The 13,110-nt window shown below is 38.8% G+C and overlaps 1 protein-coding gene across 1 annotated transcript in view; it reads left to right on the top strand.

The window, feature by feature from the left end:
- ADAMTS19 (ADAM metallopeptidase with thrombospondin type 1 motif 19) overlaps positions 1 to 13,110 on the top strand; it is a 156,661-nt gene that overhangs the window by 15,453 nt on the left and 128,098 nt on the right. The window lies entirely within an intron of this gene.

The following is a 13,110-nucleotide window of genomic DNA, read 5'->3' as shown; positions in this document are numbered from 1 at the left end:
CTCTTAACTAGTTTTACTAATCAGTTCAACCTTCTGAGATAAGCAGTAGGAGCTACTGAGTAAAAGGAGAAATGATCAGAGAGAGACCAGTAATTCATTACATGGCGGGTTGGCAGAATAGGTGATGTTTTCTTTTGTGACATAGGCTTGGTTGCCATAAAATCTGTATTTCTTTAGGCATCTAAGTTTGAAAATATCATATTTGTTTTCTTAAGGACTGCCGAGTGCACCTTGCGTGCATTTATAGATATTCTGCATATTTAATAGCTACACCACTGATGGAGTCTGGCTTGCCAATAGCTGTCTCCATTCTTAGTGATATTAGTCAATCCTTGCAATAGTTACCTGTAGCAAATGCATACAATACAGTTTTTTAATTTTAGTTTAAAAATCAAGTTTTCTCAGTGGGTCTTTAATCCAGTGTGTCTTGAAAATAGGTTTTAAATTGACTGTCACATATGTAATGTAAAATTTCATTTCCCATTTCAACAATGGCTTGTAGCACTTGGATCAGAAACGCTAATTTGATTTTAAAATTTTATAAAATAAAGTCATCTGTGCTAAGAGGAGTAGGCTTTCTGTACCTCATAAACTTCCAGAGTGCTGCATAAGGAAAAGAAATAAGAACATGCCTGTGGTAAGTCTGCATTTCTTAGTTTATAGTTTCTAAGTATAAATCTTTAGGTGTTAATAATTTTGAATTTATGATTTTAAAGATAGATCTGTGGAACACTTTTCCTGAGTGAACATGAAACTGTGTATGTGAAAGAAAATGGAATTTCATGCAGTGCAAACTCAAAGTCCAGATCATCTCAATATTGTATACTATGTATAGTATGTCTCTCCCCTCTCCTTTTCTTCCCCCTTTGTTTAAAGGACGTAGAACCTAAACACTTGATAGATTAATAGAAGTGTAGCTGTGGACAGTGTATTCAGAATCTGAGTAGCTGCAATTTAGTAAAAATATATGTTTATTTATGTAGGAATTATCTGTGTAACATGGTAACAGGAAAAAAAGAGGCATTTAGAGTATTTATGTTTCTGTCAAACATTTTTCATGTATGTATGTTTGCATGCAGCTGCAATTGTTTGTTTTGTAGGTATTACAACTGAAAGCTAGGCTTTAAACTGTGGTTTATGTCAAAATTTTAAAATATAACCACTAGTTTTGAATGTCTCAGATTATTAGTATTCAGCATATACATATACACCCCCCGAACTGAATGCTAGTTAAGAATACATGAGCATAAATATCTTGGCCAAATTTATACTGCAAGTCAGTGACAGAACAAGATTAGAATTCAAAACTTAAAACAAAGACAGAGAAAAAGTAAATAATAGAATTGGACTAAAATTTAGAGATCAGGACAGTATCAACTTAGTACAACATCACAGCCAAGTACATGTCCCGTCTGTGAGAGGTGATGATGTTGATGTAGACAGTGGCATAGATCAGCTGTTACTACCAGAAAAAAACAAATTCCAGCAGAACAGAGTTGTAGGGATTATTCAGCCTAAACTGAGGAAGCGCTGAATAAGCTGTTACATCTTTTAGAAATTGTGTACACAGAAATGTTCTGTTATTCATGCAGGATTGCAGCGCTATTAGGTTTTTTTTTTTAATACCTTGGACAAAGATATTTATGAGTACATTTCCTTTATTTCTGCATGTATGTTATGCTTCAGTAGGTTTATGTAAATTTTTCATTATGCTTTTTCTGTTTATTTGCATACATCCCTTTGTTGTATTCCATGCCCCACCTACTGCCCACAAAGACCACCAGGTCCATTTTAGGAGATCTGCTTGCCATCCATCCATCCATCCATCCATCCACCCATCCATCCATCCACCCCCCCACCTAATGGGAAGTCCATACCAGTGCAGCAGGTGAATCTGTCCCAGGGGCTGGAATAGGCACTCATCCTTGAACTCATGCTGAATTTCATGAGGTTCCTGCTGATAACTATTCATAAATATATATTTATGGATGTATTTTATATGCAGAGGTTGGATGGCACTAAAATGAGGTCACATGAGTGACTGGTATCTCCATGAGATCCACATTTCCATCGTTCTTTGGCTTCAGTAAAGATGCTGGGGCTCTTGTTGGCTATCCCTGTTCTTTATGTCATAATCTGGCTCACAGATGGCATTTATCTGGTTATAACTCTTCAATCTCTACAATTTTAAATTGCCTGAGGGTTACTATTATCTATAGTGCAAATCATTAGGTAACAAAATTATCTTAATGTGACACATTGGGAATAAGTTATCTGCAGTTCAACACAGCTGGTTTGGTTGCCACCTATTTTTTAGAAAAATAGACTATACAGAAAGAATGGTACATTTAGCTTTAGGAGTTTGTAATTCATATTTGTTACATTCCTGTTTGAAGTGTTTGAAAATAGCACTTTAAATTGCCTTATGGTAGTAGTTTTCAATGAATTATTGTTAAAGATGCTTCAGCTACCTCAAACTGGAACAGATTAGACTTGTCTCTATAGAGAGAAAAAACAGCATACACACACCTAGTTTATGGGACAGTCTGTATAGGGTGGTGATTGTTTATAAAGGTTTCTGTAGTTGTTCCATAAAGTCATCTTAAGAACGATAGGGTTTTGCTCAACACCAGTGTCCTATTTACCTCCTTTTAACATTTAATATTTTGAAATTTGAGTTATGGTGCACTACTGATTTTGAAATTTTTTATGTATGTTTAAATTATGCTATGCCTTCTCAGTGCCAGACTTAAAAGGGTTTGAGATGAGTTCTGCATTTTAAAGCATTGAGCCTCTTCCAGTGTTTTGACACAACTAATTTGACTAAAGCGAACTACAATTAAACTATACTTCTGGATAGCTGCTGCCAAAAAAAGAGTGTACAGTGGAGTCCATTTACAATGTGCTGTTGAAGCAATAAATCTGTGAAAAGAATAACATATGTTTAATTTCAGTAAACTTCTTCTTAAAGCTTGGGTTTTTTTTTAAAAGGAGAATCTATGAAAGCTTATACATGATGTTGCAATGAACCTGCTGGCACATTACTTAGGAGAAGCAATTTTCACCACCACATCTACCTAGTAACATGTTGTATGCCTTACAATACAGGACAAGTAAGTAGCAGCAAATGCTAACAGACAAAACTAGTTAGACCTAGGAAATTGAGACAAAAAAAGGTATTTTTGTAAAAACAGAATGTCAGGTGTTACAATGACCTCAAAATAACAAATTGGAAAGGAAACGGGGTTTGAACACATAATTTCAGCATTTGACAATTCGTTTGTCACTTCTACTGGATTCTTCTGGAGATCAAAGAGCAAGTGTACAGTAGTTGAAAATGCAGTGACTTTTCTGGAAACAGTGGCCCAAGCTGAACAAGTGGACTCCATGAGTGATGTGACATTAGTGTTGCAAGAGTCTATAGCCAGTTGATATTTCTAATGAAAAGAGAGTAGCTGGCATGTGAAGAGGTGGTCACTTGAACCTGATGACCAGCCTGTTACATTGCACAGAAAGCTGTGTCACTTGGAGGAACTTGTGTCAGGTTCATGAGTTTTACTGCTGATGGCAGTGACTGAACATCTGATTTTAAAACACCACCATGAGTTTAGGAAGCACATTTTGTGCTTTTGTCAAAAGAAATGGGAAAGATTACAATTGATAAATTTTTTGTATTTTATTTGCAATCTTGTTTTGTGTGTAGTGAATGCCTGTTGACTAGTGAATAGCATAGTGAGTGCTGCTGATTGATAACATAGTTATTTTCCTGCATCTGTGTGCATTTTTCAGAGATTGAGGAGTGTGTATTTCTCTGTGTGTATGTGTAGTCGTTGTAAAACACTGTAAAATGGCAAGCGAAACAAGGGTATTAACTACTTCGGCATTTTAATATTATTCTTCAAAAATTACAGATTTTTAAATAGTATTGCCTTAAGATGGTGGTCATGACAGACGGATACACTGTTCTGGAAGTTAGGGAATTTGTACTTGCACTGAAATTTGTGTTAGACTTCAGCAAAAAAAGGGTTTTGTACCCTTGTGTTCACGTTTGTGTACCAATTTGTAGCACATCCTTTAGGTAATATCTTGATTACAAAGAATCTTAACTACAAATCACATAGGCTAAAGCCCATTTGGTATAAAGTCCATGAAATATAAATATGATATCTTCATTACACATTTGTTATGATGATCATATATTATATCATGGGGAATATTTCAGCTTTTCATCTTTGGCATGGATTGTTGTGGATTTAGAAAACTCCATGAGACGGGAGAGAGGAAAAGACATGAGAATTTTCATGGTAAACCCAGATACCATGGGACCTCTGATAAAAGTGACAATGCTGAGCCAAAAAACAGATGTGAAACATTGATAAGCAGATTATAATGTCGTAGTGATACAGATAAATTTTTGACATAGACCCTTGTTGATATATGTGCCTTTACAGCTTTTCCCTTCCTTTATTTAAAGCTGAAATTAATTGAAACACTTCAAAGCTTAGTGTTATTAATGAGAAGTTTACCTGTAAGCATTGAAAAGTTGTTTTGAAATGCTTGGAAAATCACAGTTTGAACTATCTACACTTACGTTAATTTTATAATATCTGTTTTTATTGTGTTATCAGCTTATGATAGGTGTGCAAAATGCATCTTCTACCTTTAAAGATATTGCATTGCATCTATGCAGACAGGATACAGGTTGAGAGTTAATTATCTCAGATGTGACATGAGAATTTCCCAAGTGCCCTACAAAAATTCTGAATTTTGGGTTTTTATCTTGGAGGTGTGATTACTGATAATTATAAGCTATAGACTTCATAGCCTAATGGTACAAATTATACTGAAGCATTTTTGTCTACCTTCCAATAAAACCTAAGCCCATCATGAAGAATACATTAAACAGAACTAAGACATTTCTGCAGATGCCTTTTGCATAAATTAAAAATGCATCCCAAATGTGAAAAGCTAGCCATGTAACTTACTGTATTATAAATTAATAGTGAAATAATTGGTAACATCTTGCAACAGATATCAAAGTTGTGTTACAAAATAATTTATTGCACACACAACCTTATTAAAATATTTTTATTGTGGACTTAGTCAATGATTGTTTGTGGTCATTTCTTAAGTAGACTGTACTTTGTTTAGATACCATCCTGCACTGTGAAGACAGTTTAAAAATCATAGCAAATATTAGAATATTGCCTTTTAAGCATCTCGTGTACCAAAGACAGCAGTAATTTCTAATAATGTGTTCACAGAGGGAGACTTAGGCCTAAAAACGGATATGTTTTATTTCAGGCTAGGAAACATAAAATTTGGTATCTGGAGGAGATGCCAAACGTCTTAGGGTTTGGCTGGCAGTGAATTAATGGGCAAATGGAAGTTTGAGGGGTAACAACCACAGACCCTCTGGGCAGACCTGATATCTATAGTTTCTTTATCCATTGGCCCCCTTTATTTCATTTGCTTTTCAACAAATCAGACTGCTTTGGATTTGTGTCCTTTCTGTAATCAGCTTACACTTCACTCTCCACTGTCAGCTTGAGAGAGTCTTGCTCAGTTGAGTAAGCTTATGTGAATAACAGCACCTGTTGAAATGTGTCAGAATATGCAAACCCATCTCAATTTTGCATGCTTCACTATTCTGCTTCATCCATATCTAACAAAAATGACAAAATCCTTTCGCAGGTGCAGCATCAGCTTGTTTTGATAAAAGTAGTCATCGTCTTAAACATCATGAGAGCAGCATCCTATAGAGTATGGTTTTCCTAAAGATTCAGGGTAGTGTGTATCTTAAACCAGACTGGAAGCAGAGGCGTTTGGAAGAGTTTAAAAGCTATGGAAAAAATTGTTTCTACAGATCTTAAATTTGGGGGCTAGTACCTGAACGCATGCTTTTAACTCAGGAGTCTCTGCATAACAGTCTGAATGTTTTTCCTCTATCAGGGCTATAAGGTATGGCGTTGTGATGTATGTGTACTTCCTTAGGGTGCAGTCCTACCATTAAAAAAAAAAATCCCAGGAAGGATTAGATTGAATGCTATGTCAGCAGCTGAAAGCCAGTCAACAGAGATAATTCTGACTCTCTCCCTGCCATGACTTCTCTCTAACTATGCAGCAGGGTGGAGTGAGGAGGTAGGTAGAGAAAACCTCTATGAGAAGTACAGTTGTGTATGCTGTGTGTGCAAAGCCTGGAAATGCCGTTAATTGAAGACACAAGTTCCTGGCACTGATGAATTGTTTCTTCAGCCTTCAGCAGTGAAGGTACTTAAAGATGGAAAGCTGTAGTGTGTTTGAATAACAAGAACATGTAAAGTTCTTACCCTGTTGTTTACGCAGTTTGAAAAGTTGTTTGAGCTTGCCTTATTATATGCATTAGTAAGAGCTAGAGACTTTTTTTTTTGTTGTGTTTCAGCTGAAGTCAGGTCCGGATAGCATTGTTAGAATCATGATACTAAATTTAATCTGGACTTTTAAAATCATGGAGGAAAATCTTCTTCAAGTGGGATACCAATACGCAAATTAAAGGTTTTGCCTCTTTAGTCAAGAATAAATCTGAAGGTCTGGGGTATTTTACAGTTAGTGCAAAGTCTAAGATTACCAGAATGCAATTCAAAACTAGAAAGTATTGAACTAGTAAAGAAGAATTGTCTTTTGCACTGTACATTGAAGAAAACCTTTCATTTTTATACTGCAGATGACATTAATATTTTGGTGCTGATGGTTGTAATATTATTAAGCTGTATATACATATGTACATTTTCTACATCTGATAGGGATGCATTTTTCCTACGACAGTATTGCTGCTTGCCTTGGTCAATGTGGTGGGAGCATGAAGAAGTACAGCTTCGTACAACCTGTCCTTGCACACTGTGTGCGTCTGCTTAGCGGAGAGTAGACTGCAGGGAAAATTCTTCTTGTGGTCACAATATGGCAACTCTATGTCCATTTATTACTGAAATCTAGTTTAAGATGCCTGTTGAATGGATGAAGGGACGAAAGAGTAGTGAGAAAAAAGGAAAGGTGTAACACAGCGGGAGTTTACTTCAGGTGAGAATTAGGAAATTTTGAATCTACTGCTCGTTTAGGGGAACGCACCATTATTAGGTATGCCTGTGTCCGTGCAAGCGTGCAGCTGGTAGTGTTAACCTGCAGGGGGGGGACAGGTATGTAACTTTGTATGGATGGCCTCTGTGGGATGACACCAGGGACTGCCCTGTGCCGTCTAAGCGGGCTCCAGTGGACCTGCTGCGGGGCACAGCTGAGCCCCTTGGCCAAGATGGCAGTGCCCCTGGGAAGAGGAAAGGGTAGAACGTAGCCAGCAGTGTGAGGAGTGAGGAAAATAATCATAGAATCATAGAATCATAGAATCATCTAGGTTGGAAAAGACCTTTAAGATCATCCAGTCCAACCATTAACCTACACTACCAAGCCCACTCTAGACTAATCAAGGGTAGACCAGACTAAACCATATCCCGAAGTGCCACATCTACCCGTTTTTTAAACGCCTCCAGGGATGGTGACTCCACCACCCCTCTGGGCAGCCTGTTCCAATGCCTGACCACCCTTTCCGTAAAGAAATTTTTCCTAATTTCCAGTCTAAACCTCCCCTGGCGCAGCTTAAGCCCATTTCCTCTTGTCCTATCGCTAGCTACTTGGGAGAAGAGACCAACACCCACCTCACTACAACCTCCTTTCAGGTAGTTGTAGAGAGCGATAAGGTCTCCCCTCAGCCTCCTCTTTTCCAGGCTAAACAACCCCAGTTCCCTCAGCCGCTCTTCATAAGACTTGTTCTCCAGACCCTTCACCAGCTTTGTTGCCCTTCTCTGAACACGCTCCAGCACCTCAATGTCTTTCTTGTAGTGAGGGGACCAAAACTGGACACAGTATTCCAGGTGCGGCCTCACCAGCGCCGAGTACAGGGGGACAATCACCTCCCTGCTCCTGCTGGCCACAGCATTCCTGATACAAGCCAGGATGCTGTTGGCCTTCTTGGCCACCTGGGCACACTGCTGGCTCATGTTCAGCCGGCTATCTACTAACACCCCCAGGTCCTTTTCAGCCAGGCAGCTTTCCAGCCACTCCTCCCCAAGCCTGTAGCGTTGCATGGGGTTGTTGTGACCGAAGTGCAGGACCCGGCACTTGGCCTTGTTGAACCTCATACAGTTGGCCACGGCCCATCGATCCAGCCTGTCCAGGTCCCTCTGCAGGGCCATCCTACCCTCGAGCAGATCGACACTCCCACCCAGTTTGGTGTTGTCTGCAAACTTACTGAGGGTGCACTCGATCCCCTCATCCAGATCATTGATAAAGATATTGAACAAGACTGGCCCTAAAACAGAGCCCTGGGGAACACCGCTCGTGACCGGCCGCCAACTGGACTTAACACCATTTATCACTACTCTCTGGGCTCGGCCACCCAACCAGTTCTTAACCCAGCGAAGAGTATGCCTGTCTAAGCCGTGAGCTGCCAGCTTCCCGAGGAGGATATTATGCGAGACGGTGTCAAAAGCTTTGCTAAAGTCGAGGTAGATGACATCCACAGCCTTTCCATCATCTACCAGGCGGGTCACCAGGTCATAGAAGGAGATCAGGTTGGTCAAGCAGGACCTGCCTTTTGTGAACCCATGCTGGCTGGGCCTGATCCCCTGGTTGACCTGTACTTGCCTGTGGAGTTCGCTCAAGATGAACCTCTCCATAATCTTCCCCGGCACCGAGGTCAGGCTGACAGGCCTGTAGTTCCCCGGGTCCTCCTTCCGGCCCTTCTTGTAGATGGGCGTCACATTGGCAAGCCTCCAGTCAATAAGTGAAAGGTCCCTGCAGACACCAAGGGCAGAGGAGGAGGAGGAGGAGGAGGCCGTGCTCCAGGCCCCGGAGCAGTTGTCCCCACTGCAGGTCCTCCGTGGGGTCCTCCCTGCGGAGCACCCCAGGCCAGAGCAGGCGAGCGTGCCCTGAAGGACACTGCAGGCCGTGGAGAGCCCACGCTGGAGCAGGCTTATCCTGAAGGACTGCAGCCTGTGGGGAGGGGGAAAGGGTAAAGTGTGAGGGTGAGCGTGAGGGAGCAGCAGAGAGAAACCGCGATGTGCTGACCATACCCTCCCCCATTCCTCACCTGCCCTGTGCCACTCGGGATGCAGGCGGAAGGTGTTGCTTTCGTTTGTCTTTGTTTCTCACTATCCAAATCTGTTTTATCTGGCAATAAATTAAATTCATTTTCTGCAAGTCAGGTTTTATTTGCCCGTGATGGTAATAGCTGAATGATCTCCCTGTCCTTATCTCAACCCGTGAGTTTTTTTTTAATCTTATTTTCTGCCCCTGTCCTGTCGCGGAGGCAGGTAGGGGAGCGGCTGGGTGGGCATCTGTCCAAAGTCAACAACCACAGTGGTGAATTGTTTAGTGAATGAAGTATTTTGCCTTGATATGTCAAGCTGCAGGATTAGAAACTGCTACTACATAAGCCACTAATGATAAATTGTAGACCACTGAGACTCATCCTTTGGAGCTGACAAACTACTTTGTTTAAAAAAGGAAAAAAGCCTTCATGTTCTGCCGTTTCTTTGAAGTCTCTGTTATGTCATCTGCATTTATTATTGCATTTCAGTGAATCTCTGTAACGAAAACTACACAACGTATTGGCAAAATGCTATTTCATAACTGTCTTGTGGTATCTAAAGTTTTTTGACACAGTATTATCTGTGCCCCATCTCTTCTCTGGGATATTAAAATGGAAATTACTTAATCTCTGACTGTAGTACAAGCTTGTGGATATTCTTCTGACATCCCTTTTTTTTTGTGATAATGATAGCAAGGGAAATATATTTTCTTCTTTTCTTACTTCTTAATTCCTGTTCTTAGGAAAACATACTCATTTTTCTTACATTCCTTCGCTGCCTTGTTTGTATAAATTGTGCAAGAAACAATATTATGCTCAAAATCTGCATTGTTTCAGCTTTGAATGATAACAAGCTGCCAGTCTGAATTGGTATGCAAGGAAGAGTGTACAAGAGTTTAAAGAAATCCTTGCCAATCTTGACATTTCCTGGCTTAAACCAGTATCTGGTAACTACGTGCATAGGTGGTCTTCACAAATTTACTTCAGTTTTATGTTTGTATAACTTCCCATGGTAATATAACTTCATTAGAAACAGTAGACTTACTTTACGTTTTCATAGGATACATGACAGAATGTCAAGTTCTTATATATGCTTTAAATAGGAAAAAAAAAATTGCTGTCCTTTTAGGAAAGAAATGCTGGGCAGAAAAGTTTAGCATGAGTGTTCTAACATAGATGTTAGAAATAAGATGGCATAGCAGTTTCTGTTACAATGTCTTTTACCAGATGCAATTGCCCAGAATATTCAGATATTCTTAATTCTTCATCTCTCATCTATGACATTTCCAATTGGATATAAGCTTTCGTATTTCAGAAGAAGTCTGATCTGCCTAGTTTTTGAAATATTGGCATGTTTCAGATGTGAACTATTTTTATTTTAGATAAGACAAAAGGTTAGTTTTCATTCAGGGCTAGTGTTTCCACATGGCTTTTTTGTGTTTGTTTCTTTTAAGAAAGTGAAAAGTCTTGATATGAGTTGAATGTATGTTGCAGAAAGCTTTCATTTATGAGGGCAACTATCCACTTTAAAATACGTGTGGTGGATGTGAGTCCATTTCAGTGTGTCCATACTTAGTCCCATGTAATGCTTTACATGCTCGTTTGATGAAGTCTGCCCTGTACGTAAGGTCTCTCTACTGCATAAAGTAAGCAAAATGCAGAGCAAGTACCCAGTTCATCCTTATTTAGGAGGTCTGAGGAATTTTTTGCCAAATGAGGTTGCCCTGGGCTTGAACTCTACTGAGATGTATGTGTGTTACATTTAAGTTTTGTTTTATTTCAGGTAAGAAACTTGAAAATGCAAGGATACATGAATGCAGGGGGAAGAATGGCATGTTATGTTACCTTTGCATAAGATAAGTCCACCATCCTGGTAGCCTTCTCAGTTGCAGCTGTGAGCAGTGGTAGCTTTTCAGATGAAACGGGTGGGAGATGGACCTCAGAACTCACTGACAGTTCTACCCCAGATGCATATTATTTTTTTAATATGTTTTTGATCTTTGCTTTGCTGTGCGTTTTCATGATATGGAGGTTTTGCCATTTGAACTGTCTGAAGCCTGTATTTGGCCCTGGCATCCAATATCTGAAAACATGTTGAAACTGTGGTGCTTTAATGCATGGCTTTGGTTTTTTTCTGCTTTCTGTGTTTAGTTTTATGGTAGAAGATCTTCCTAACTCCACTTCTAATGATTACTTAGAAATAAGGGCATGGTTGGCAAGGATACAGCTTCATCTTCCCTTTCTACCTGTGAAATTGTCCAAGAGATGGAGAAATAGTCATGTTTTTTTTCAAAAGCAGTCAAAGTGATCACAGAGATGATTTGGTTATTCTGGTTTGTCTGAAAATTATGTATTTTAATATATATAACTGAGGTTAATTTTATTCAATAAACTTTACATCAGCATTCAGTTCTTTAACTTCTGACTTGGGAGACTGGCAATAATTTTCGTAGTTCTCTACCAAGGGATTAACCTTCAGTTTATGCAAGGAGCTGAGAGAAAACATAAAACGTCAATGGTCCTAGCACAGCTTCTCAGTATGTCTAGTTAGCAATCTGAAGAACAGCATCTTAAAGCCCTGGTTTCATTTTGCAGCAAAGAGAATGAAGGCAGAAGGAATATGGCACATTTGCTATGACTGAGTCTTTGTTCAAGGTGGACTAAGGCCTTGGGTTTTGTAGGTGGACAGGGGAAACCTACAGCACCACCTGATGGGCTACTATTCCTGTTCTATATCCAGAGTTTATCAGCATCTCTCATAGGCTAAATAATGATTTTAAAAAAAAAAATATATATCCCTGAGTGAAATTCAGCATTAGACATAAAAATGGAATGAAAAATAGTTTATGCATTTTACTAGAACTATGCTTTTAAATAAAATTTCATTTAACATAATTTACAGTTTATATTAGAAAAGGTAATTGTTATGTAAAGGTAATGTTATTCAAGAAGGTGTATAGAAAGTACCTAGCAATATGTTAAGTAGCTAATCTTCTAAATATGTAACATTTAAAGCTCATGATGCAGATAAACTGTCCTAAAAAGTACGTGCAAAAAGGAAACGGGACAGGCAAACAAACCCAGCTACTCTATGTTTCTGTACAATGTTAATGATGACCTTTCAACATCTGTTCAGCATTCTGCAGCTTGTGTAGCTGATTGAAAAATTAAATACATGTATTCACATTTATTTAATGTGATTGTGCAGAGAGGTTGTGGTGTTTTTTTTCTTTTTAAAGTAATGCCCACTTATGTTTGAAGGAAGTCGTGTTTTGTACCACCTATAAAATTTTATTTTGTTTTCTTGCTTGGATCAGAATTTCTTTTTGATGATTTATCCATATGTCAGGCAGGATATCCAATGTGATAATGGCATCTACATAATTCCAGAAGAAACAAAATTCTTTTCTATTTCTCTCCATTCATACTACATGGAAACATACAGAAGAGCTCTTTGCTTCTCTTAGCCAGATGTACCACATTGTTTTCTTTCTGTAGCAAAACTATTTAATAGGGTTTTAAGTTTAGAGAATGAGAAAGTTAACTGTCAGTCTTGCTGATGACATTTTCTAGGAGGAAAAAAACCCACAAAACCTTGCTGTCTCCAGCTTTACTCTTGATAGGAACTTGTGTGTGTTGGCAGCTTAACAATTTGAGCTAAGTTAGATTTGTATGGTATTGATATAAATACGTTTTATGGTATTCTTTTTAACTTTGGCCACACTATTGTAATATTAGATATGCATCTGGTGTGTTAGCTTTTTATGTATGTTTGTGTGTATAAATATGTTGGGGCAGGGGGGAAGCTAACCAACTAAATAGCTGTATTAGAATGTTTTTCTGTTTTAGCTGCTGGCAACCAAGGAGGGCTGCGTTTTTTGTACTTTTTTTTTTTTGTAGATTTGAAAAAGTGTAAAAGGAGTGTCACAAGATGTCTTTTCCAGCTTCATAGCTGTTCAGGATGTATTCTTATGCCCTAGATTATTCCTGTT

The sequence above is a fragment of the Pelecanus crispus genome, chromosome Z, assembly GCF_030463565.1.
Source record: "Pelecanus crispus isolate bPelCri1 chromosome Z, bPelCri1.pri, whole genome shotgun sequence".
NCBI lineage: Eukaryota > Metazoa > Chordata > Aves > Pelecaniformes > Pelecanidae > Pelecanus > Pelecanus crispus.
The sequence above is the reverse complement of the archived record's forward strand: the minus strand, read 5'-3'. Positions and strand labels throughout refer to the sequence as shown.